The following is a 23,018-nucleotide window of genomic DNA, read 5'->3' as shown; positions in this document are numbered from 1 at the left end:
GCTGCTGATGGCTGGGTCCTCCCCCACTGGGCTCAGGGCTGTCTCTGCAGGGCTGGTACTCCCGTCGGGTGGTGTTAACAGCGTTTCCGGGGACGGCAGCATGGGGTGGAGGCATGGAGCACGGGGGAGGGAGACTATGCAGCCAGGCAGGGAAACATGAGGACAAGGCACGCCGCCCCTGAGGCAGATCTGATAGAGCCTCACTGGGTCCGTTATCTATGCAGCATTATTGGCTGCAGCTTGGCCCCGCCCACAGCTCCAGGCACAGTCTGACATGCAGGGGGGAGCAGGGCTGCTCACTGCCTCTCCTGCCATCTCTCCCTGCAGCACTGCATATCTGGTGATAGAATAATATAAAGAAGATATTTCTAAGTTCTAAATATCTTCTTTGTATTATTGTAATAATTTATATAATAAAAGCACATGAGTATGACAGGGGAGGCCTGCACTTCCCTTGGGGGGAGCTGTATCACACCTTCTAAAGAGGACAGATAAAGAAGTTGCCAACGCAACCAAATTTACAGCTATCATTGTATAGAATGTACTAGATAAATGACAGCTAGAATCTGATTGGTCGCTACGGACAACTTCCACTTGTGCTCTTTATAAGGCTTGCTACATCTTCCCCTCTATGCCACATTTCCAAAGTCACAGCTATGTAAGTACTGTGTGTGTATATGTGTGTAACCTGGAGATGAAGTAGAGCAGGCCTGGCCAACCTGTGGCTCTCCAGCTGTTGTAAAACTACAAATCCCATCATGCTTTGCCACAGTTTTGCTATTAGGGAATACTAAAACTGTGACAGGGCATGCTGGTATGTGTAGTTTCACAACATCTGGAGAGCCACAGGTTGGCCAGGCCTGAAGTAGAGAGTTATATACTTTGGCCTTAATTCCATTTGCCACCTTTTGGAGCGTTCTGTAAATTAGTAAAGAAACATCTTTCAGTGAGTGGTGGCGGTGACTGCGGTCTGCTATATTAAGGGGGGATTCCGCTCTTTAGGTCGACTGCACTTAGGTCTACACTCATTAGGTCGACCACTATTGGTCAACATGCATTAGGTCGACATGTTCGCTAGGTCGACACATGAAAAGGTCGACTTAAGTTTTTCACATTTTTATTTTATTTTTTGAATTTTTTCATATTTTACGATCGACACGGACTATGATTGGGAATAGTAACCTGTGATGAGCGCAGGGGTAGCGGAGTGAGGCACCTTGCCCGAAGCATGGCGAGCGAAGCGAATCATGCGAGGGGACACGGTGCACTGATTGGGGTTCCCGGTCACTTTATGTAGAAACGACACCAACAAATGTCGACATTTTTCCATTTCGGCCTTGTTCACGTCAATCTAGTGACCATGTTGACCTATTTCAGGTGTCCACCTAGTCACTGTCGACCAATAGTAGTCGACCTAATGACGGTCAACCTAGTTACTGTCGACCCTATGATCCACACCCAATCAGGGTTATGCTGTGGTGCGGCTGGCGCTCCATGAGGAGAAATCTTAATGAATCTGCCTTTTTTTTGCATCTGGATGACTGACATGACTGTAGCAGATACAACACAGAGTCCAGGAGAACAAAGAAGACATATCTGCTTCCTTAATACTGTGAGCCAAAAAAAGGCCCCTATGGATGCTGAAATGTGTTCACCATGACCTGTCTTTTTTATATTGACTGAGAGATCTCCCACAAGTATGGCCAGTTCTTTCTCAGCATTGGTCTGGAGAATACAGTATGTTTAAGTGTGCAGCTGTGAGAGGGCGTGGCCTTCACCCCTGCATCATCCTCCTCAGTCTGACAATCCACACACCAGCCATCTAAGGTAAATGAGCATTGCAGGATCACAGTGTCATTTTTAATTGCATTTAACTGGTGCTGTGTGTAGTACATGCCCTGGAAAGCATACACCAGTGATCAGCTGCCAGAGCTGTGGTGACATCATGCATGTATTACATGATGTCACTGTCAGTATAATAACTTTGATTATTCTGAGTAACCGTAGGAAGACACAATGTCTGCCTGTCTGTTCCATCCTGTATAGTACTATTGTTTACTTTGCCAAGTTTTAAAGAGAACTGACCTAATTGTCCTGTAGCGTTCAGATATAGAGAAACTATAAACCAAAACTAATAGCAGAAATTAACCAGTCAATACCTGGCCCACCAAGGGAGTAGCTACCATAGGTGCAGGGAGTGCCGCTGCTATGGGGCCCAGAGCTGAGAGGGGCCACTTTCCCTGTCAAAGTTACATATGTTATATGCATTTTTCACCATTAGGTGGTACGTAGGGGTCCTTTCAAACTTTTTCCTTGGGGCCTGCAATATATCTAGGTATGCCTCTGGACCTGTTCATTGTAGTGTGGTATAAAATGAACTGGAGGGCATTTGAATGTTATATAATATGAACCGGGGCACTGTAATGAGGCACAATATGAACAGGGAGCACTATATATCATAATGTGAATTGGGGGTACTGTGCGGCATAATGTGTACTGGCAGCTCTGAAATGTGACATAGGGTGAACTTAAGCACTACTGCGATTCATAAAAGAAACTAGGGCACTACTATGGGGCATAACATTAAATAAGGCTCTACTATGGTTCAGAAAATGAACTAGGCACTATTATAGGGCATACAATTAGCAACAGCTGCAGTGAAGTGTCTTTGTAGAAGCATTGGGACGGGGGCCCCTTTAAAATGTTGCTATGGGGCCCACAAAGTTCTGACTACGCCCCTGGGGCCCACTACAGTGCCTGTATTTATGTGTGTGGATTTATCTAGGTTTTACCACTATAAGCAAATCTGCTATACTGTACAATATCATATGGATACAGAACCCCAAATATAAAGTGGAACTGGTAGCAGACCTCTCTAATAACTCTATGAAGTGATTTATTTAATTTTATATGCATATGCTACTTTTTACTTTTTAGATGCGAGTTGTTGTTGTCATCTGTGTCCTTGTGGACATATAGTATGTTGTTTTTTAAAATAATATATTGCACATACACTCTATATAAGTAATATTTATTATTGCTCCTATGTATGTATGTATTTATTTATATAGATATAGAAAACACGTTGGTCTCAGAGTAGATTTTCATAAATATGTCACAGCATGTAAGCTAGTTCCGTAAATGCCAGAGAGACGGGGAGACCTAACTTTTTCATCTTAAGCTTTTAAAAGACAACTATGACATCATCAGTCATGCTACTTCACAAGACTGAGTACAGAGGATGTCCTCGGGCTTACATGGTGAGGTCAGGCACATGTTTTACAAGACCAAACACTCAGAACAATGACTTCTCAGACATACTGGGGGAGATGTACTAAGCCTGAAAAGTGATAAATATCACTGTGATAAAGCACCAGCCAATCGGCTCCTAACTGCCATGTCACAGGCTGTGTTTGAAAAATGACAGTTAGGAGCCGATTGGCTGGTGCTTTATCACAGTGATATTTATCACTTTTCAAGCTTAGTACATCTGGCCCATTGTATTTGGTGGGATGTAATGCAGTTCCGAAATCGCTGGAGGTGCGGGTTACCGGCCGATCTCTGACTGTTTTTAAAGGGGCAGTCTCTTACACGGCATGTCTTTGCCTTGCAAGTTATTGTCCCTTTAAAAAAAAAAGTCTGAGATCGGCCGGCAACACGCACCTCCGGTGCTTTCGGAACTGCATTACATCCCGCCGATAGTATGTGAGTTTATCCCTACTACTGTACTTGACCCAGTCTAGAGCCCATGTAGGCAGTGACTACAGTATGTAGACATGAGAAAGCAGTGCCAGGATCCTAACAAGCAGGTGCGTTTCTACGGAGGAGGGGGCCCGTGTGCACCTCCAGGTGGGCCCCCTCCTCTAAACGGCGCTGTAGACTCCAGCATTGTGCCCGTGTCTACTGCGCTTGTGCTGGTCTCCGGAAACATGGCGCCCGCCATAATCCAGAGACCAATTTGACCCAATTTGGCGGCGATATTTGCAGCGAACGCTGCGCCCGCCGCTGGACTCCAGTAAGGTAAGTATTTAAATGGGTGCAGTGTGTGGACCCAGGGGCCCGTGTGCACCACACACATTGCACCCTTTATAGAAACGCTGATGCTAACAAGGCTGAAAGGCTACTTAGAGCAGGCATGTCCAAACTGTGGCCCTCCAGCTGTTGAGAAACTACACATCCCAGCATGTCCTGACACAGCTTTAGCATTCTCTGACAGCAAAACTGTGTCAGGGCATGCTGGGATATGTAGTTTCACAACAGCTGGAGGGCCGCAGTTTGGACATGCCTGACTTAGAGCATTTTAACTGTGCAGTAATTCTAACTATAAACATGCTTTCTTAATCGTTATAATGTCCGCATGGTTAAAATGCTTTAAGTAGAATTTCAAACTTGTCATGATCCTGTCCCGGCTTTCTCATGTCTACACTGTCAGCATAGTTACTGGAGACAATTCCTATGTATCCCAGGCCGAGGTGTACAATAGGCACCTAAATAAAACAATAGGGGGACCTGCTTCACGCAATTTATGAATCCCACAAATCATTTCTCAGAGAAGACACACCAATATGTTTCATGCATACAACAAGCCACTCCAGTATTACAAAATAGAGATAACTGCCAAAGGATAGTGAACACAGGATATGTGAGGTGTAAATGTTATACAGTATTTCAGTGGAACCAATAAATAACAAGAATAGTAGTTGGCGGTGCTCCCTAGAGTTAGACCAGCGGCAGGATGTAATGCCGCCCCAAGTCTGGGGGCCGTGCGGGATGCCGGCCAAACTCGGATTTTCTTTAAAGGGGCAATCACTTACAAGGCAAAACCATGCCATGTAAGTGATTGACCCTTTAAAAAAACGTTCGAGTTCGTCCGGTATCACGCACGGCCGCCAGACTCAGGCGGCATTACATCCCATCGCATATGTGTATATTTATATATATATATATATATTATATTTGATATTCTGAAGAATAAGGTGGTGTAGTAAGAAAAGCCGACATTCAGAATGTCGTCACCAAAATGTCAACAAGGTCTGATTGTCGATATGGGCGTTTACATGAAGAATTTCGTCGTTCACAAATCTTGATATGGTCAAAATGTCAACATAGGGGGGGGGGGGGGGGGAATGTAATAGGGTGTGAAAATAAGAAAGTGAGAGATTTTAATAAAATTCTCCTGTTTTTTTAAAGTGGCAATCATTTACATGGTAAAACCAGGTTGATTGCCACTTTAACAAAAAAAAACAGGAGAATTTTACCAAAATCTCTCACTTTCTTAATCTCACACCCTATTACATTCCCCCAATTGTGTTCATTCTAGCACCCAACACTTTTCACAACCCTTGCAGTTCCCCTTTCCTGCCTGAGGTGTCACTTTCTGCTCTGGTTCTTCTAGCGCACTCTGGGGGTAATTCCAAGTTGATCGCAGCAGGAAATTTTTTAGCAGTTGAGCAAAACCATGTGCACTGCAGGGGGGGCAGATATAACATTTGCAGACAGAGTTAGTTTTCGGTGGGTTATTTTGTTTCTGTGCAGGGTAAATACTGGCTGCTTTATTTTTACACTGCAATTTAGATTGCAGATTGAACACACCACATCCAAATCTAACTCTCTCTGCACATGTTAAATCTGCCTCCCCTGCAGTGCACATGGTTTTGCCCAACTGCTAACAAAATTCCTGCTGCAATCAACTTGGAATTACCCCCTCTGGTCTGTATCTCAGTGCTAAGAAACAGAACAGAGTGATCTATAAGCACCAGAGCAGAGAGCGACACCCCAGGCAGGAAAGAGGTTCTGCACGGATTATGACAGGTGTAGGGTGCTAGAATGAACAGTACATACAGTATTCTTAATGTCAACATCTGACATGTCAACACAAGTAAAATATACTGTCGACATATACCAGTATAAGAGCCAATAGTATATTCCAGTGGTTCCCAAACTTTTTTGAATAACAGTGCACTAGAGTATAAGAATTTTTTTCACGGCACCCCTAGGCCAAAAGTTTCTCATTCAGAAATTTACAAAGAAATATTAAATTGAGTAAACTGTGTTTCTATGTCATCCTTAGGCTCTGTTATATGGTGAGGGACAAGATTTGCTTCATTTTATGACTGTCAGCCACCAGCACTGGTTTTGCCTATTACATTGACCATAAAAATTTTTGGATTGGTCCTTGACCACCAATCCAAGGCACCCCTGCAAGTGTCCTGAGGCACCCCTGGGTGCCACACCCACAATTTGAGAACCACTGGTATATTGAGTACCCCAAACATGAGAGGTAGTACTGTGTTCTGTCAATGGACAAGGAATGACTATGCACTAATGCACAAATCCTGATCTCCGATGCACAGTAATGTGTAGGATCTACAGGGTGGTCTTCTGTATGCCGGCGGCCGGGCTCCCGACATCCAGCATTCCGGCGCCGGAATCCTGACCGCCGGCATACCGACATTTATTCTCCCTCTTGGGGGTCCATGACCCCCCTGGAGGGAGAATAAATAGCGTGGCGCGCGTGGCGTGCCACCGTGCCCGCAGCATGGCGAGCGCAGCAAGCCCGCAAGGGGCTCATTTGCGCTCACCCAGCTGTCGGTATGCCGGCGGTCAGGATTCCGGCGCCGGTATGCTGGTCGCCGGGAGCCCGGACGCCGGCATACACTACTACACCCGGATCTACAGTATAGTAATCTGTGCGTGTCTAGGAATGGCTCTCTCGTGTCTATGCCGGACGCCGGCATACACTACTACACCCGGATCTACAGTATAGTAATCTGTGCGTGTCTAGGAATGACTCTCTCGCTCCTTTTCTGTTAATCAGAGATCAGTAAATGCTCCCAGACACAATTAAGTAATCAATGTGTGTCTGTGAAATATCCATATTCCTACTAACAGTTGGTGAGCACAAATGCTGCGATCTGATGGATTTTCCTCAATGTAGAGATCAATGAAGAGGAAAATGGAAGCAGATCATTTTCATAATGGATTTCTGTGTAATGTGCTAACCTGCGAGGGCGGCAGGGAGAAACTCATTTATGAAGAACAGTTAATTTATCACGATTGATGCATCAACTTACAGCCCCTATTTCTGTACAAGCGGCACTGGGAACAGCCACATGTTCATAATTGAGCCATTTATATTTGTCACAGCAAGAGTTACGGCGAAAGATCTAAGATGTTTTATCACTAAAACCTGTTCCCTTCTCTGGAATCTCTGCAGAGCTGTGTCTGGTGCGCACGTGAAGGGGCAGCGTTGGCTGAGTTCCAGTCTAACCTCATCACACATCAAACTGCATGCATTTTCAAGGTCCAGTTGCCGTTTGGCTAGCACTTGCGACATCTCCTGCATGTCTAGGTGTCTCCAGATGTGATTGGGCTAGGATCAGGGCTGCCATCAGAAATGATGGGGCCCGGAACTGAACCTCACAAGGTAGCCCCCCCCTCCACACACACACACACACACACACACACACACCGTCTGATCCCCCCCTCCTTCCCTGCATTCCCCAAACTACCTTTTGAGGGGGACTGGGTGGTTGTAGTGATTATCAGGGGACCAGGTCAGCTGCTTGCCTGCACATCGACAGGCAGCCACGGAGAGACAGAGCCGCGGTCATATTCTTAATACAGAGCCGGCCGTGAGCCAATCGGCGCTCACGGAACGGTAGCCAATCACGAGCTGCTGAATGGCAGCTTCTGATTGGCTGCCGGTACGTGAGCTTCGATTGGCTCACGGCCGGCTCTGTATTAAAAATATGACTGCTGGCTGCGGCTAAGCCTCTGTTCTTCCGTGGCTGCCTGCCGATGCGCAGGCAGGCAGCTGACCTGGCCCCCTGATCCACACTACAACCTCCCGGGCCCCATCTCACACCGGGCCCGGGACTGGAGTACCCGCCATCCCCCCTTGATGGCGGGCCTGGCTGGGATGATATGATATGAAATATGAGGAAAAATTACTTCACAGAAAGGGTAGTGGACAAGTGGAATAGCCTCCCATCAGAGGTGGTAGAAGCTAAGAAAGTAGAGCAATTTAAACATGCATGGGATAGACATAAGGATATCCTTACAAAGAAATAAGGTCAAATAAGTTCGGAGATAAAAATATGGTTAAAAAAAAAAGGGCAGACTAGATGGGCCAAGTGTTTCTTATCTGCCGTCAAATTCTATGTTTCTATGATACAGCATGCAGTTTGACATCATCGACAACCTATTTGTTGAGTGTATGACCATCCTAAGGCACCGCACAACACTACAATGCTAGACAATCAAGGGTTATTAATGATGCAAACTACAGTTGTGCATAAAGAGAACAAGCACATGACAGAGGTGCAGATGTGAAACAAAGGGTAGAAAGTGCCATGTTTGTGAAAGCCAACAGTCTTGACCCAAGCCAACAGGGAGAGGGCAATGCTGAGACATTGGAGATAGCGGGACATGGGAATTCAGCTGGTGTGGGTTTGGAGAGAGAGCTCGGAAGACTGCAGTTTTGGGGGATAGTCTGGTCATGTGTGGTAAGAAGTTCTGCGTAGAACAGAGAAGTCATGGATTCGGGAGTGAGAGACGATTACTAGACAAGAAGAGTGGTAGGTCAACGGTAGATCATTCAGTGCAAGAGAGAGCGTATTATGAGATGTAGTCAGAGAGGGATCGATAGGATGGCGACAACACTGAGTTAAGTAGGTACTTCCAGAATGGTAAGGTATATGTGACGTGACAAGAGAGAAAGATTGGCCCTGCTGCAGCATGAAGAGATTCTGACCTCTACCTGGAAGACTGGAGCACCTTCTCTCGCTTCCCGCACATTTTGGGTCTGATTCAGAGATGTACACAAATGCATTAGCAGATGCGATTCTGGTCAATGTGCAATTGTGAAAATATGCCAATGACTCAGACACCTTTTTGTGCATAAAGATGTAGTGTTCATTCTAGCACCCTGCACCTTTCAAAAAATGTGCAGTTCCTCTTCCCTGCCTGGAGTGTCACTCTCTGCTCTGGTGCTTCTCATAACACACTGGCCTGTTTTCAGCACTGAAAAACAGATCAGAGTGTGATAGAAGCACCAGAGCAGAGAGCGACACTCCAGGCAGGGAAGAGGAATTGCACATGTTTTGAAAGGTGCAGGGTGCTAGAATGAACACTAAAGATGCCCTCTGCCGGGATCTCGCATCGGGCGCACATTAGTTGGCCATAGAACTTCTGAGGAAGTCTACTCCAGCACTTTTCTAGCCAGCCCCAAACGCTGACTACCTGTCACCCACTTTAATAATAAATCCTCTGCACTATCACTCAAGCGCAAGTGCGGCGTGGCTCTGGTGCATGCGTAGTGGCAAATAATCACTCCCATGCATATATATCGATATGAATCATGCCCTTTGTACTATGCGCATGTGTGGACAGGTAGCTGCGAATGGCTGGGTCAGTGCCCAGACATAGGCCCTCATTCCGAGTTGTTAGCTCGCTATCTGCTTTTAGCAGCATTGCACACGCTAGGCCGCCGCCCTCTGGGAGTGTATCTTCACTTAGCAGAATTGCGAACGAAAGATTAGCAGAATTGCGAATAGAAATTTCTTAGCAGTTTCTGAGTAGCTCGAGACTTACTCCTACACTGAGATCAGTTCCGTCAGTTTCGTTCCTGGTTTGACGTCACAAACACACCCAGCGTTCGCCCAGACACTCCCCCGTTTCTTCAGACACTCCCGCATTTTTCCCAGAAACGCCAGCGTTTTTTTCGCACACACCCATAAAACGGCCAGTTTTCGCCCAGAAACACCCACTTCCTGTCAATCACACTACGATCACCAGAACGAAGAAAAAACCTCGTAATGCCGTAAGTAAAATACCAAACTTCTTAGCAAATTTACTTAGCGCAGGCGCACTGCGAACATTGCGCATGCGCAGTTTGCGACTAATCGCTCCGTTGCTAAAAAATCTAACGAGCGAACAACTGGGAATGACCCCCCATAGAGTAAGCTATTGCTTAGAATGGGCTGTCCCAGCTAGGACTCTTTGGTAGGTTTCTCTGAAGCGTGATTTCCTATCACAGCGAATATTGATAACAGAGATTTAACTGTCATTTATTTAACTGTTTTTAATATGCCCTTATGGCTGCTAATGACGAACAATAGTTTCTATTCAGCTGTAAAAATAAACCAATACAGTGTCACTGTCACATATACAGTATGACGTTGTATGAAGGTGTGGAGTTACAAATATTTGCGTGTTACAGTATACTTACATCATGTTGCTCTTTCCCTTCAGGATTTAGTGGTCCCTTATAAGTTCTTTAACAATCCACCTGCAGCTGTCTCTCTCTGTAGAGGAAATATTACACTCTGACACTTCGGTTCTGTTCCCACAAGGTATAGAAACTGTTTGTTACTGATGGAGGTTTCCTCTGCCGAATATGATAAGCGCAGCGCTGGTTGTAATGGGAGTTTCTTTCAGGACAGCAGTGTAAAGGCTAGTACTAACCAGCAGAGCGTGCGGGGAGGGGGGTGGGGGCAGCAATCTAGCAGCAGCGATAGCAACGCGCGGGGCTGTGCATCGCTATTGCTGTAGGGGGTACACATGGAGCGATCTTGCTGAAAATCTAAGCAATCTAGTCAGATTACTTAGATTATCGCTCCATGAGTACCCCCCTTTAGGGTACGATAGATAAGTCACCACGGCAACCATCCTCCACTGTTTCAACAGACTTTATAGATTTCGTTTGTATATAAGGGAAATGGTATAAAAGGTGCAGTGAGGTATTTGCTAGAATTACACAATCTTTTATTAAACTAGAAAAACACAAAATTGTAAAATAATTGGAGATTTACTAGTGTTCTAAGGGCCAGATTCGGAGATGGACGCATGAGACACTGCAGCTGTGTTTTTGGATGCAGTTTTTGTTTGACTATATGCTAATGCCGCAGGAGGGGGGTCTTGTGTAGGTAGATGCCACCTGCTGGTTTCTCTGATCCGCTGCTGCGTTCGATGATGCAGCACTGGATCACTCTGTGTGACCATCGGCCTAATTCAGACCTGATTGCAGCAGGAAATTTGTTAGCTAATGGGCAAAACCCTGGCGCCACAGTGCGCCGGCGCATGCCAGACAGCCGACGACTGTCTCAGCCCTGCGATCGCCTCTGCCTGATTGGCAGACAGAGGTGGTCGCTGGGCGGGAGGGGGTGGGCCGCTTAGGGGGAGCAGTCTGGGCAAAGCAGGCATGCGACTCAGGCAGCAACGAGTAGCTCCTGCCAGCGCGCTGTGCGATGCTTTTGTACTTGTGCGTCGGGGCAGGGCCTGACATGCGGGGCGGATGGTCTGAATTACCCCCCATGTGCACTACGGGGGGGGGGGGGGGTCAGATGTAACATGTGCAGAGGTAGTTAGATTTGGGTGGGTTATTTTGTTTCTGTGCAGAGTAAATACTGGCTGCTTTATTTTTACACTGCAATTTAGATTTCAGTTTGAACACACCCCACCCAAATCTAACTCTCTCTGCACATGTTATATCTTCCCCCCCTCCCCCCCTTGCAGTGCACATGGTTTTGCCCATTAGCTAACAAATTTGCTGCTGCGATCAGGTCTGAATTAGCCCTATGTTACCCTGAGGTTACACAGGATTGCCGGTGTTTTCAAGGATGCAACCACTGGCCTCAGCACGCCCAGGAAACAGGGCCAACACTCCCCCTGCCCCCTGTCCCCTGTCTTCTGTAATGCTGACAGTGCCTGCCCATACCCTGCCACCACAAGTCCACATCACATCAGTCATGCTGGACCCTGCAGCCGGCAACGCTGATACAGATCTGTACATATGCAGTTCTACAACCACTGGAGATGTATGAACTGCGGATATCTCTGAATCAGGATGTGGGTTCTAGAGGTATTACACAATCCAAAGCCAGTGCACAGCAATTCAGACACAGCACGGATTATTTGCAAACCAAATCCAGTAAGCAGAGCCAGTTCCGTACACAAATAATCCACACAGAGGGTCCAGGGAACAAGTCCAAGAAATCCACCTACAGAGGATCCAGGAACAAGCAGTCTGTACACAAAGATATAAATCAGACAGGCAGCCAGCAACCACAGATGAAGCTCAGGGGATGATCCAAAGGTGGACGCAAGTAAAACATTGGGGCGCAAGCAGCAGTGATAGCGCTGTGATAGCGTTGAAGTTGCAAGCAGCAGTGATAGCAGTGATAGCGTTGAAGTTGCAAGCAGCAGTGATAGCGCTGTATGGTGATGCTGTAGGAGGTGTCTTATTACATGCAGACGCCTCCTGCTGCAGTAGGTATCCCACCTGCATCCTACGATGCAGAATCGGATCACTAGACTCACCATCAGGCAGCTTACGGAACCCATGGTGCCGTGCAAACCATCCGTCGCAGAGGCCGGGAAATCTCCTACGACAGAGATCACTGGCCACTCCCCTCCCCCTAAACAGCAGCAACACGCCTTCATTTTCACAAACGGAGGCCGTCGCCGCCCCCTCCCCCCCTAGCCCTCTCCATCACTGACAGTCTGCTGCCATCCTGCTACCTTCATCGCAGGACACATTCGCGCAGAACAAGTCCTGCGCACATGGAAAGTAGAGTTAATTAGTACTTTGCGCATCCCCTAGCAATACCCTCCATTGTGCATACGTCAGGGAATGCAGATCAGAATTGCATGGAGATCCGTGCAATTTTGAAGGGCGTTCCTGGCTGGTGACTGAGGAGGTTACCGGATGCAGGCACTTCCGGGTACTGTTGGACATTCTGAACAACCCTAGGGTTGCGTTAATATCCAATGATGTGGCCATTCGATGCTGGGTGTTTGTGTGTACATCGACAGATTTGTGGCACAGCTGGTGGGTGTCTCAATAAGACAACCATTTGCCACAGCATTACCATACAGATGCAGTAGTGGCTGTGACAACAGTGTTTGGATATATTTGGATATACACCATACCTCCCAACTTTTCAGTTTTGGGAAGAGGGACACACACTCCTGAAAAGGGGTGTGGCCTACTAAAAAGGGGTGTGGCTTTGCGGAGGACCCGTGGTCGCGAGTCACGCCCCCGTTTTCGTCACTGAGGGGACATGTCCAGCGCTCTGTGAGCCGTTGGCATGCCCCCTCTCCCTCCAGTGTATAGACGTTGTGTGCATGCGCACTGCACCTCTTCACCGCTGCTCTGCTAAGCAGGGCAGCGAGAGACAGAGCCTCCCAACTGCCCCCCCCCCCACCACGGGACACTGCTGCCCGCGGGTGGGACAGCGGGACAGTCCCCAAAAAACGGGACTGTCCCGCGAAAATCGGGACAGTTGGGAGGTATGATACAGTACATATATATACACAAACATATACTGTATATATATACTCTGTGTGTGTATGTGTATGTATATATATATATATATATACACACACACACACACACACACACACACACTTGCTTATATTTTTACTTATACATATATGTAAGCACATATACACACATATACTGTATATTAGTTTTATTTAATTTAGTTTTATTTACTAATTAATAAATAAAATATTTATTTCCATAGAGGTGTTCTGCTATTGCCATCTCTTGGGTCTCCTATATTAGACCAGGTCTGTTACTGTAAACATGTTGAGCCTTAGGAGAGGGTTCCTGTATTCTCAGCCAGAACTGCTTATATTATGGACTGACACTTTAAGGAAGTCTATTTTTAACTCTCAGGTCATGTGTGGTCATTAAGAGGTTAAGGGACATCTATAAATTAAGTACAGGATGTCTTCATTGTTTCCTCTGTATTCCCAGAATGTAGAGAATGCAGAGGAAGGTTAAAAAAAATAATTAAAATTTTTTGGATTTTAAATACCTACCGGTAAATCCTTTTCTCGTAGTCCATAAGGGATATTGGGGACAGACTTAGTATGATGGGGTATAGAGGGGTCCAAAGGAGCCAGTGCACTTTAAATTTCTTCCACTGGGTGTGCTGGCTCCTCCCCTCTCTGCCCCCTCCTACAGGTCAGTTTAGAAAAAAGTGCCCTCAGGAGAGGATGCACATCTCTGCTAGCTCCAGAGTTTTTCTTCAATTTCTTTTAAAATTTTATTTCTTTCGGTATGCTGTTTGGGCAACAGCATACTGCGCTGTAGGAGGTGGGGTGGGGTGGGGGACCGGACTCCTGAGGTGCAGAGCCGCTTCCTCGCTGCTTGTTCAGCGGGGAAATGTCTATACTAGGGGTCACCTGGCACTACATTAGCCCGGGCACAAGGCATAAATGTTTTCTATATTACACACCTCAGCCGCCAGCTGTGTTAAGCTGAGATGTATATGAACTCTATTCTCTAATCTGAGATAGTGGTCGACCTAAACATTGTCTACCTAGACACTGTCGATTTGATGAACCACACCCGTTTTGGAACTGTTGTTCTTTAATGTGCTCAGTAGAGTATTTTACAGAATGTGAATTGAAAGAAAGTCATCGTTATAGGGTGAGTAGAAAGACGGCATTGTAGTAGACAGGAGCAAGCTCCAATTATTCGTCCTGAGGAGAAAATGGATCTGGTGCTTACTTGTGTCTATGGCACTATATAAAGTGTTGGGCACCCTTCAGGTGTTGTAGAAATGCAATCCACAGACTGGCAAAGGGGCTTGAAGCTCCACCAGATTAATAAATACAGACATTTATAGATCAAGCAGAAACTTGGTAGAAGTTAATCTCTCTGTTGTGCCTAGTCATGCAGAGAAGACCATGGGCAGGATTAATGAAGGCCGAGTCCGGTGGCTGTGCAGGAGGCCGGGTGAACATGGACGTTTTTGTAAAGTGACAATTATGTACAGGTACAAGGCATGGTTTAGCTTTGTACATGATTGCCCCTCTAAAAAAAAATGGACTTCATTACATCCCACTCCTTTATTCCTCACAGCTAGCACTAGACTGAATAAACCTTGCAATCAATCTGTGGCTTTCCTGATCTGGTGGAACTTCAACCCCCAGCACTTCATCTGGATTCATTATTATATACATCACCAGTAAAGGAAGCTTAGGTTATGGCAGTGTCACTTTCAAGACATGAAGGTTTAAGGGCCCTATGAACTATCTCGTATCTTTCAGTTAAATTTCTTCGTTAGGCCGTGAGTAAAATACCAAACTCTTTTGCAAATTTACTTGGCGCAGACGCACTGCGAAAGTTGCGCATGCGCAGTTTGCGACTAATCGCTCCGTTGCGAAAAAATCTTACGAGCGAACAACTCGGAATGAGGGCCAATGTTCCTCGGCATTGCGTATAGTCTGCATATTTGTACACAGCTGCAATGGCTCGGGTGGGGGTCTATCATCTTTTCTGGGCGTTAGCTTCGCTTGTAATTCCGTAGCCTAAAAACTCACAGCTGCGTAGGTAAGTGCATACAAACGTGAATTAGGCCCTCTGTAATGAGCATGCCTAAGTTGGTAGTGATGAGGATGATTTTGGGTGTACTCTATCTACCTAGCTTTAGGTGGAACCCCATATCTGATGGTCAACTAGACAAACGTGACCCAAAACATCCAGTCAGAAAGTCAAGCAACAAGTATATAATGACCCTATAAAATGTTGATTAATATCCCTTTCATACTTAAACCCTGGCTTTAACCTGGCTCAGACCCAGGATACTGAGCACGGGTTGAAGCTGGGGTTTTCTGTACTTGCCCCTGTTCACACATGGGTGTGAACAGGGGTTATTCCCAGGTTTTCACCCTTCACACCAGACCTGGGCCTTTCAGTGTCATGGGTCTTCTGACTTACAGTGGGCACTTGAAGATGAAGTCATCTGAACCATCCGATGATGGTTTACTTTGTGCTGAAAGGTCTATTGGTGTACTTGTCTACCCCTCTTCTCTGTCTAGGCTCACTGAGACACACAGGCCCAGTTTGCAAACTCTGAGGAACTCACTCATATGTCACAGAATTCTTAATAATATTACAAGAGGATTTCCACCTTCAGATGACCCCAGTTTATACGTTTATATGCCTTCCTGTAACTTTTAATAAATCCATTTCTATTAATGTAGGTCTTCCTATTTCCAGGCAGAGCTAGTTGCTCATGCCCAAGGATACAACAAAAAAGCTTCCCTCTGGTTATAACGGAATAGAATGCAAAGATCACAATAAACCAGTATCATATCCCTGAGCACTGTAAATAAACATCTCTATGAATCAGTCATCTTAGGACAACATGTTCCGGAACCAGTAGTCACAACTAGGTTCCACTGTATTCCCAGAAGGTTGCACATTTTGCAAGGGTGTGCTTGATTCATCGCTAAACCCAATTTTTCTTTTCCCATTTCTATTCAAGGAATTTCTGATTGTTTGACTGGGTAAGTGATTGCCCAGTAAAGGGAAGATCATTAGGTTGAATTACTAATACGAAGTGAATACAAAGATTTCCTGTTCGCCAAGGCAGCTGAGTAATACCCCTCTCACTGGCGATTATGGTTGGCAACAATAAGGCTGAGCTTACCAATTTGCCTGCCAGCCTGCGACCTTAAACACATGCATGAACTTTTCCTGGATTCCCGGAGAACTTGGAAGTTCTGCAGAGATTCTTACTGCTAGTCTGTGCTTGTAACAAGATCAACTGAGGAAGCTACCTGCATCTCATGAAGGTTTGAAAGGCCTCAACATGTAGGAGAGATTTATCATTCCTAAAGAGGACAAGTAAAGGTGTTGCATATAGCATCCAATCAGATTCTAGCTATCTTTTTATAGAATGTACTAGGTAAAAAAAACTACAATCTGATTTGTTGCAAAGGGGAACACCTCCAAATTGGGGAGATGGGTGTGGTGCAGTTAACTGGGCGGTGCAGAAACATGATGCCACAATTGCCTCATCGCTGCCTCACCTGTGCTATACAATGCCGCAATTACTGGCATCGTAAAGTGATGGAGCGGGGCCACAATTCAGTGTGAGTGAAGTGGGCAGGAACGAACAGCCGCAAGAGGGCCTCTGGGAGAGGTGCCCTCTTTTCCAGGCATCCGGGGGAACCATCCAATATTTGTAGGGTCTCCCAGACGTTCCCAGGAGTGTAGGCTAGTATGCATTACTTCCGGAGTAATGAATAAAGTGAATATATATACATGTGTTATACAGTGTATATTTCTATAATACCCATGCTCACAGTAGACATTATTTTGATGCCCACTGCCAGCTAGAAGTTATTTCATGCCCTATGCAAGCTTTCATGTCCATATTCTCCATCAGTGCAAATTATCTGTGATACAAGGAGTGTGGCTTACCGAATTGGGGGCATGGCCAAAAATTAATAAGGGTCAACGGGGTGGATGTATTAAGCCTGGAGAAGGCATAAAGAAGTGACAAAGCGGTGATAAGTGCAAGGTAATAACGCACCAGCCAGTCAGCTCCTGTCATTTTACAAATTGGAGCTGATTAGCTGGTGCGTTCACCTTGCATTTATCACTTCTTTATCTCTTCTCCAGGCTTCATACTGTACATCTGCCCCAATGCTCTTTAAAATTTCCTGGATGACCTGAAAAGTCCCACACCATACCATCGCATCTAATTTATTAGTTAGTTTAAGCCTGAAAGTATAGTAACAGTGAAAAAGCAAATACCAGATGTTGTCATCATCATTTAGACTTTTTTAATTAAATTTTAATAATTGAAAGGTTTGTTTTTTACTTTTTAGTTTTCAGTACTTCTATGGCAATTACTCTTTTGACTGTTCGGCTTCAATGGGATAAAAATAAAAATATTTACTGTCTGGAAAAAATAATCCGGCCCCAGGCTAGAATTTAATTAGTCATGTGCTGTTGTATATGTCAGGGAAATTAAATCATTAACATCACAAAATGTATCAATTGCTTTTTTAATCAAGTGAACCTTAATCAGAGACTGATGGATTTTTATGTACGTGAAATACTCTTATTATTTCTTACATTTTCGTAATGGAAACTAAGCAGATTAGCGGGAATACTACATTTCTAACCAAATAATTAGCACTGGCAAAATACTTATCAGGGACTCAAAACAGAACGCCTGTTGTTTGGCACTAGAAGTTTAAAAGAATATAAATTCCACTCACCTGATTTTATTAGCTTGTACAATGACTGTTATTGTAGCCTAAATAGAAATACAACATACTTTTAGTGGTTTGAAAAAGATATCCATTTTAAGACAACTTTAATTTATGTCCTTTTAACAAGTTTATTTTCTCTAGCATGTTTTCACCAAAACCTAATTTATTTAATCTAGGCAAACTTGATTGTTTGCATTGCCCTTGTATACTACATAGAACTGCTGTGTTCATCATATCTCCCAGCTGTTCTGGGTTGGGCAGGACAGTTCCGATTCTCAGACCATGAAAGGGGTGGAGTTTCACCACAAAACCGGACAGCTTTGTGAGGTCTGGAGTTGGTGTTTATGTTATCTCGATTTTGAACAATGGGCCTAATTTAGACCTGATCGTAGCAGCAAATTTGTTAGCAGATGGGCAAAACCATGCGGGTCATTCAGACCTGATCGCTCGCTAGCGTTTTTTGCAGCGTTGCGATCAGGTCAGAACTGCGCATGCATATGCACCGCAATGCGCAGGCGCGCGGCACAGGTACAAAGCGGATCATTGCTGTGCGATGGGTTTTACGAAGAATTCATTCGCGCAGCCGATGGCAAAGAGATTGACAGGAAGAATGCGTTTGTGGGTGGCAACTGACCGTTATCAGGGAGTGGCTGGAAAAACGCAGGCGTGTCCAAGGGTTTGCAGGGTGGGTGTCTGACGTCTATTCCGGCCCCAGACAGGCTGAAGTGATCGCAGCGGCTGAGTAAGTCCTGGGCAACTCAGAAACTGCGCAAAGTATTTTTGTACCACTTGGCTGCATATGCGATCACACGCTTGCACAGCTAAAATACACTCCAGAGTGGGCGGCGACTATGCGAACGCAGGACTGCAAAAAACAGCTAGCGATCAGGTCTGAATTACCCCACATGTGCACTGCAGGACAGGCAGATATAACATGTGCAGAGAGAGTTAGATTTGGGTGTGTTATATTGTTTCTGTGCAGGGTAAATACTGGCTGCTTTATTATTACACTGCAATATAGATTAGTTTGAACACACCCCACCCAAATCTAACTCTCTCTGCACATGTTATATCTGCAGTGTACATGGTTTTGCCCATATGCTAACAAATTTGCTGCTACAATCAGGTCTGAATTAGGTCCTATGACAGAAGCTGATAGGTCAGCACTTTATCTCTCTCCATGGCTTGATACATCTCTCCCTTACGTTAATGCCAGAACAATACAAATTTGTGTCTCTGCATGTGGAAGCCTATCCCGACCGCTGTTTTAACATCTGCGGCTGCAATCATCGTCACCACTAGTATCAGAACGATTGGTTTCCATCCACGCGCTACGATCGAGCATGGAAGCCGAGTTACACGCAAAAAGAAGACTCCCACGAGAAGAGTTCTATGCGCTTACACGGTCACAGCCCATTTCCTAATTAGGGGGGTATCCAATTACTGGCGAAAATGTGTTTTCGCGGTAAAAAGAAGCAAAATCATGCCTATTCAATTGTCCGTGAAAACGTTTTTGTGGTAATTTTACCACAAATTTCTATTCACAGACTCTGAGCAGGTGATGAACTTGGGGAAAATCCTTATTTCAAGTTAAAAATGTCGGGGTTTGGGTCACAACCCCTGGGACACCGTCCTAAATGACTAATTAGGCACTTAAAAGTTTTTAATTATTTTTAATTGCCCAATAATTACATGTCATTTTTGTGGTGAAAAAGTGCAAAATGATGGAAATTGGGGTACAAGGTATGGGATGGGTATATTGGGTCCTTTATGAGTGGTCTGTTTCCACTTCTTTTTTTACAAGTCCCCTAAAATCACCGACATATATACTTATACCAATTTTTATGTACCCCAAATTTAATTTTAGCACTTATTTTGCTGAAAAAAATAGCGATCATTTTTTTATGTTTTACAAAAAATGCATATAATTGCCATGACCCAATTTAAATACCAGGAATACTTTTATTATAACCAATAATAAACTTGTATACTGTTATCCAATGTTAGTTTAGCTTTTTTGGGGGGTACGGACAGATTTACCCATTTTTCACTTTTGCCACCAATTTTCGCGGCAATCCAATTTTCACTAATTTGCATATGAATAGGGCGAATCGCGAGTATGTGTGCTCCCGCGATTCGTATGCCAATTAGCGAAAAACGCATTTTTCGCAGCAATCGCGGCAAATTGCAGCGATTATGCCGCTAATTGAATACGCCCTTAGTGTGCCGCATCAACGGAAGGGGCAATCTGTAGGCACTACCAGATGCCATCTGTGTGCCTATACCTGATCCGGCCCGTGCGCAAAAGTCGATTTCTCTTTTTGGCCTATGCACAATAAGCTGAAATCCGAGATATCCGTGCGCACTGTGACTTGTACAAACTGGTCCACATAACTGTGACTTGATGACGTTTAGCATATTTATCTGTAATCTCCATAATGGGGGTCATTCCGAGTTGTTCGCTCGGTATTTTTTTCTCGCAACGGAGCGATTAGTCGCTAATGCACATGCGCAATGTCCGCAGTGCGATTGCGCCAAGTAAATTTGCTATGCAGTTAGGTATTTTACTCACGGCATTACAAGGTTTTTTCTTCGTTCTGGTGATCGTAATGTGATTGACAGGAAGTGGGTGTTTCTGGGCGGAAACTGGCCGTTTTATGGGAGTGTGCGGAAAAACGCTACCGTTTCCGGAAAAAACGCGGGAGTGGCTGGAGAAACGGAGGAGTGTCTGGGCGAACGCTGGGTGTGTTTGTGACGTCAAACCAGGAACGACAAGCACTGAACTGATCGCAGATGCCGAGTAAGTGTGGAGCTACTCAGAAACTGCTAAGAAGTGTCTATTCGCAATTCTGCTAATCTTTCGCTCGCAATTTTGATAAGCTAAGATTCACTCCCAGTAGGCGGCGGCTTAGCGTGTGCAAAGCTGCTAAAAGCAGCTTGCGAGCGAACTCGGAATGACCCCCAATATTTCAGGTTGTTTCCCATTATATATCTTTTTCCCACATCTGCAGCCTCCTTTAGTTGCAGCAAAGAAGCAAAATCTGTTATCACTGCTTGCAGATGAAAGAGAAATCCAACGACCACAGATTATCTAATGTTACCATTTCCTTGTGAAGGAAGAAAGATAATTGTCATAGAAAATAGCCCTGCATCATCATATCCTAAGAAACAGATTCTAATGGCAGAAAAGAACATTCGGGTTTGTCTACTGGTATGAATTTTGTGTGGGTTTATTTGTTATTGTGGCAAAAGGCAATTTGCGTGATTTTCTTGTAATTATTTTTATTTGCATATATTTTATTTTGTATAAAGCTATGACAATATGTCATTCTGGCCTGCCTCGGTACTGCACAATGGGGGTCATTCCGAGTAGATCGCACGCTGCCGATTTTCGCTGCGCTGTGATCAGGTCTCTACTGCGTATGCACCGCAATGCGCACGCGCGTCGTACGGGTACAATGCAGATCGTTGCTGAGCTATGGATTTAACGAAGAATCCATACGCACAGCCGATCGCAAGTACATTGACAGAAAGAGGGCGTTTATGGGTGTCAACTGACCGTTTTTTGGGAGTGGTAGGGAAAACGCAGACGTGTCCGGGCGTTTGGAGGGCGGGTGTGTGACGTCAATTCCGGCACCAAAAAGACTGAAGTGATCGCAAGGGCTGAGTAAGTTCAGACCTACTCTGAAACTGCACAAACTGTTTTTGCAGAGCTCGGCTGCACAGGCGTTCACAAACTTGCAAAGTGAAAATGCACTCCCCCGTGGGCGGCGACTATGCGTTTGCACCGGCTGCTAAAAACAGATAGCGAGCGATGAACTCGGGATGAGGGTCACTGACACGGATGGCAGGAGATGAGGTCCAGTAAGCCTTCCTCTTATTTCAAAGTGTGTCAAGCGTTGATGCTGACGTGAGGGGCTGAGGCTTATTACTACAATGCCTGGTTTGGTAGTTGGTAGCACTGAGTGCCAATGTAAGGTCAAACCTGGGTTAATTTGATTGGCATATGTAATACCCAATGAGTTAGCAGAAAGTGCATCCTGGAATTAACTAGCTGGAAAATAACCTGCCTGAGTCTGGCCTCTGTATGCTGACTGACCACCTCCAGGATTTAGTGTTTGTGCTAGAGGCTGTTGGCTGACCCAGTAAGTGTGGCTGCTATGTTACTAGTGTGCCGATAAATCACACCATTCTAACTGCAGTGTCAGTACTTTATGTTCCCGCTACCTGCAGAGCCTGAATACACAGTTCTGAGTGAGGATCATGTTTTCTCTTATACATTCAATCTACTTTCATTTCGTTCATTGGGCCTAATTCAAGGTTGATTGCAAAACAAAATTTTCCTCTAATGGGCAAAACCATAAAACCATGTGCACTGTGCGGGGGGGGGGGGGGGGGGGGGGGCAGATGTAACATGTGCAGAGAGAGTTAGATTTGGGTGGGGTGTGTTTAAACTGAAATCAGAATTACAGTGTAAAGGCCCATACACACTGGGCGATTCTGAGGTAAAAGCAGCTCACTTTTGGTGTGTTGAGCTCCCACTTCATCGCCGGCGGCCACCGTTCATCTCTTGGTATCACCAGCAGATGAACAGCGAGGTGGACGGCTTTCGGCTTTCCATAGCGTCCTGCTATGGAACACCATTCACCCCAGCTGACATTGCTGGGCAGGGGGAAAAATCGCTCAGTGTGTATGCACCTTTAGAATAAAGCAGCCAGTATTCACCCTGCACAGAAACAATATAACCCACCCAAATCTAACTCTCTCTGCACGTTACATCTACCCCACCTGCAGTGCACATGGTTTTGCCCATTAGAGGAAAACGTGGTTTTGCAGTCAACCTTGAATTAGGCCCATTATCTAGTGTTAGGTTTTATTTAATACCTTTAGAATGTAAGCTCTCACGAGCAGGGTCCTTCTCCCTCAGGTGCTTTTACGTCTCTTACTTAACCTATCTTCTTTTCAATACTCCCTTTGATGGCACCAAGTCC

General features: G+C 45.3%; 1 protein-coding gene and 1 long non-coding RNA gene across 3 annotated transcripts in view; one reads left to right on the top strand and one right to left on the bottom strand.

Annotated features, from left to right (window-relative positions):
* Nucleotides 1–23,018, top strand: part of RHOJ (ras homolog family member J) — an 86,206-nt gene that overhangs the window by 31,636 nt on the left and 31,552 nt on the right. The gene's annotated exons all lie outside the window — the stretch shown is intronic.
* The window catches only part of LOC134980435 (uncharacterized), a 168,339-nt gene that overhangs the window by 120,191 nt on the left and 25,130 nt on the right, over nucleotides 1–23,018 (bottom strand). Inside the window, exon 2 of the long non-coding RNA XR_010190395.1 lies at nucleotides 18,034–18,071. This is a non-coding gene — a long non-coding RNA (uncharacterized LOC134980435). The remainder of the gene's footprint in view (nucleotides 1–18,033; nucleotides 18,072–23,018) is intronic.

Source organism: Pseudophryne corroboree, chromosome 12, assembly GCF_028390025.1.
Source record: "Pseudophryne corroboree isolate aPseCor3 chromosome 12, aPseCor3.hap2, whole genome shotgun sequence".
Classification (NCBI taxonomy): Eukaryota; Metazoa; Chordata; class Amphibia; order Anura; family Myobatrachidae; genus Pseudophryne; species Pseudophryne corroboree.
This window is presented reverse-complemented; position numbering and strand designations above follow the sequence as displayed.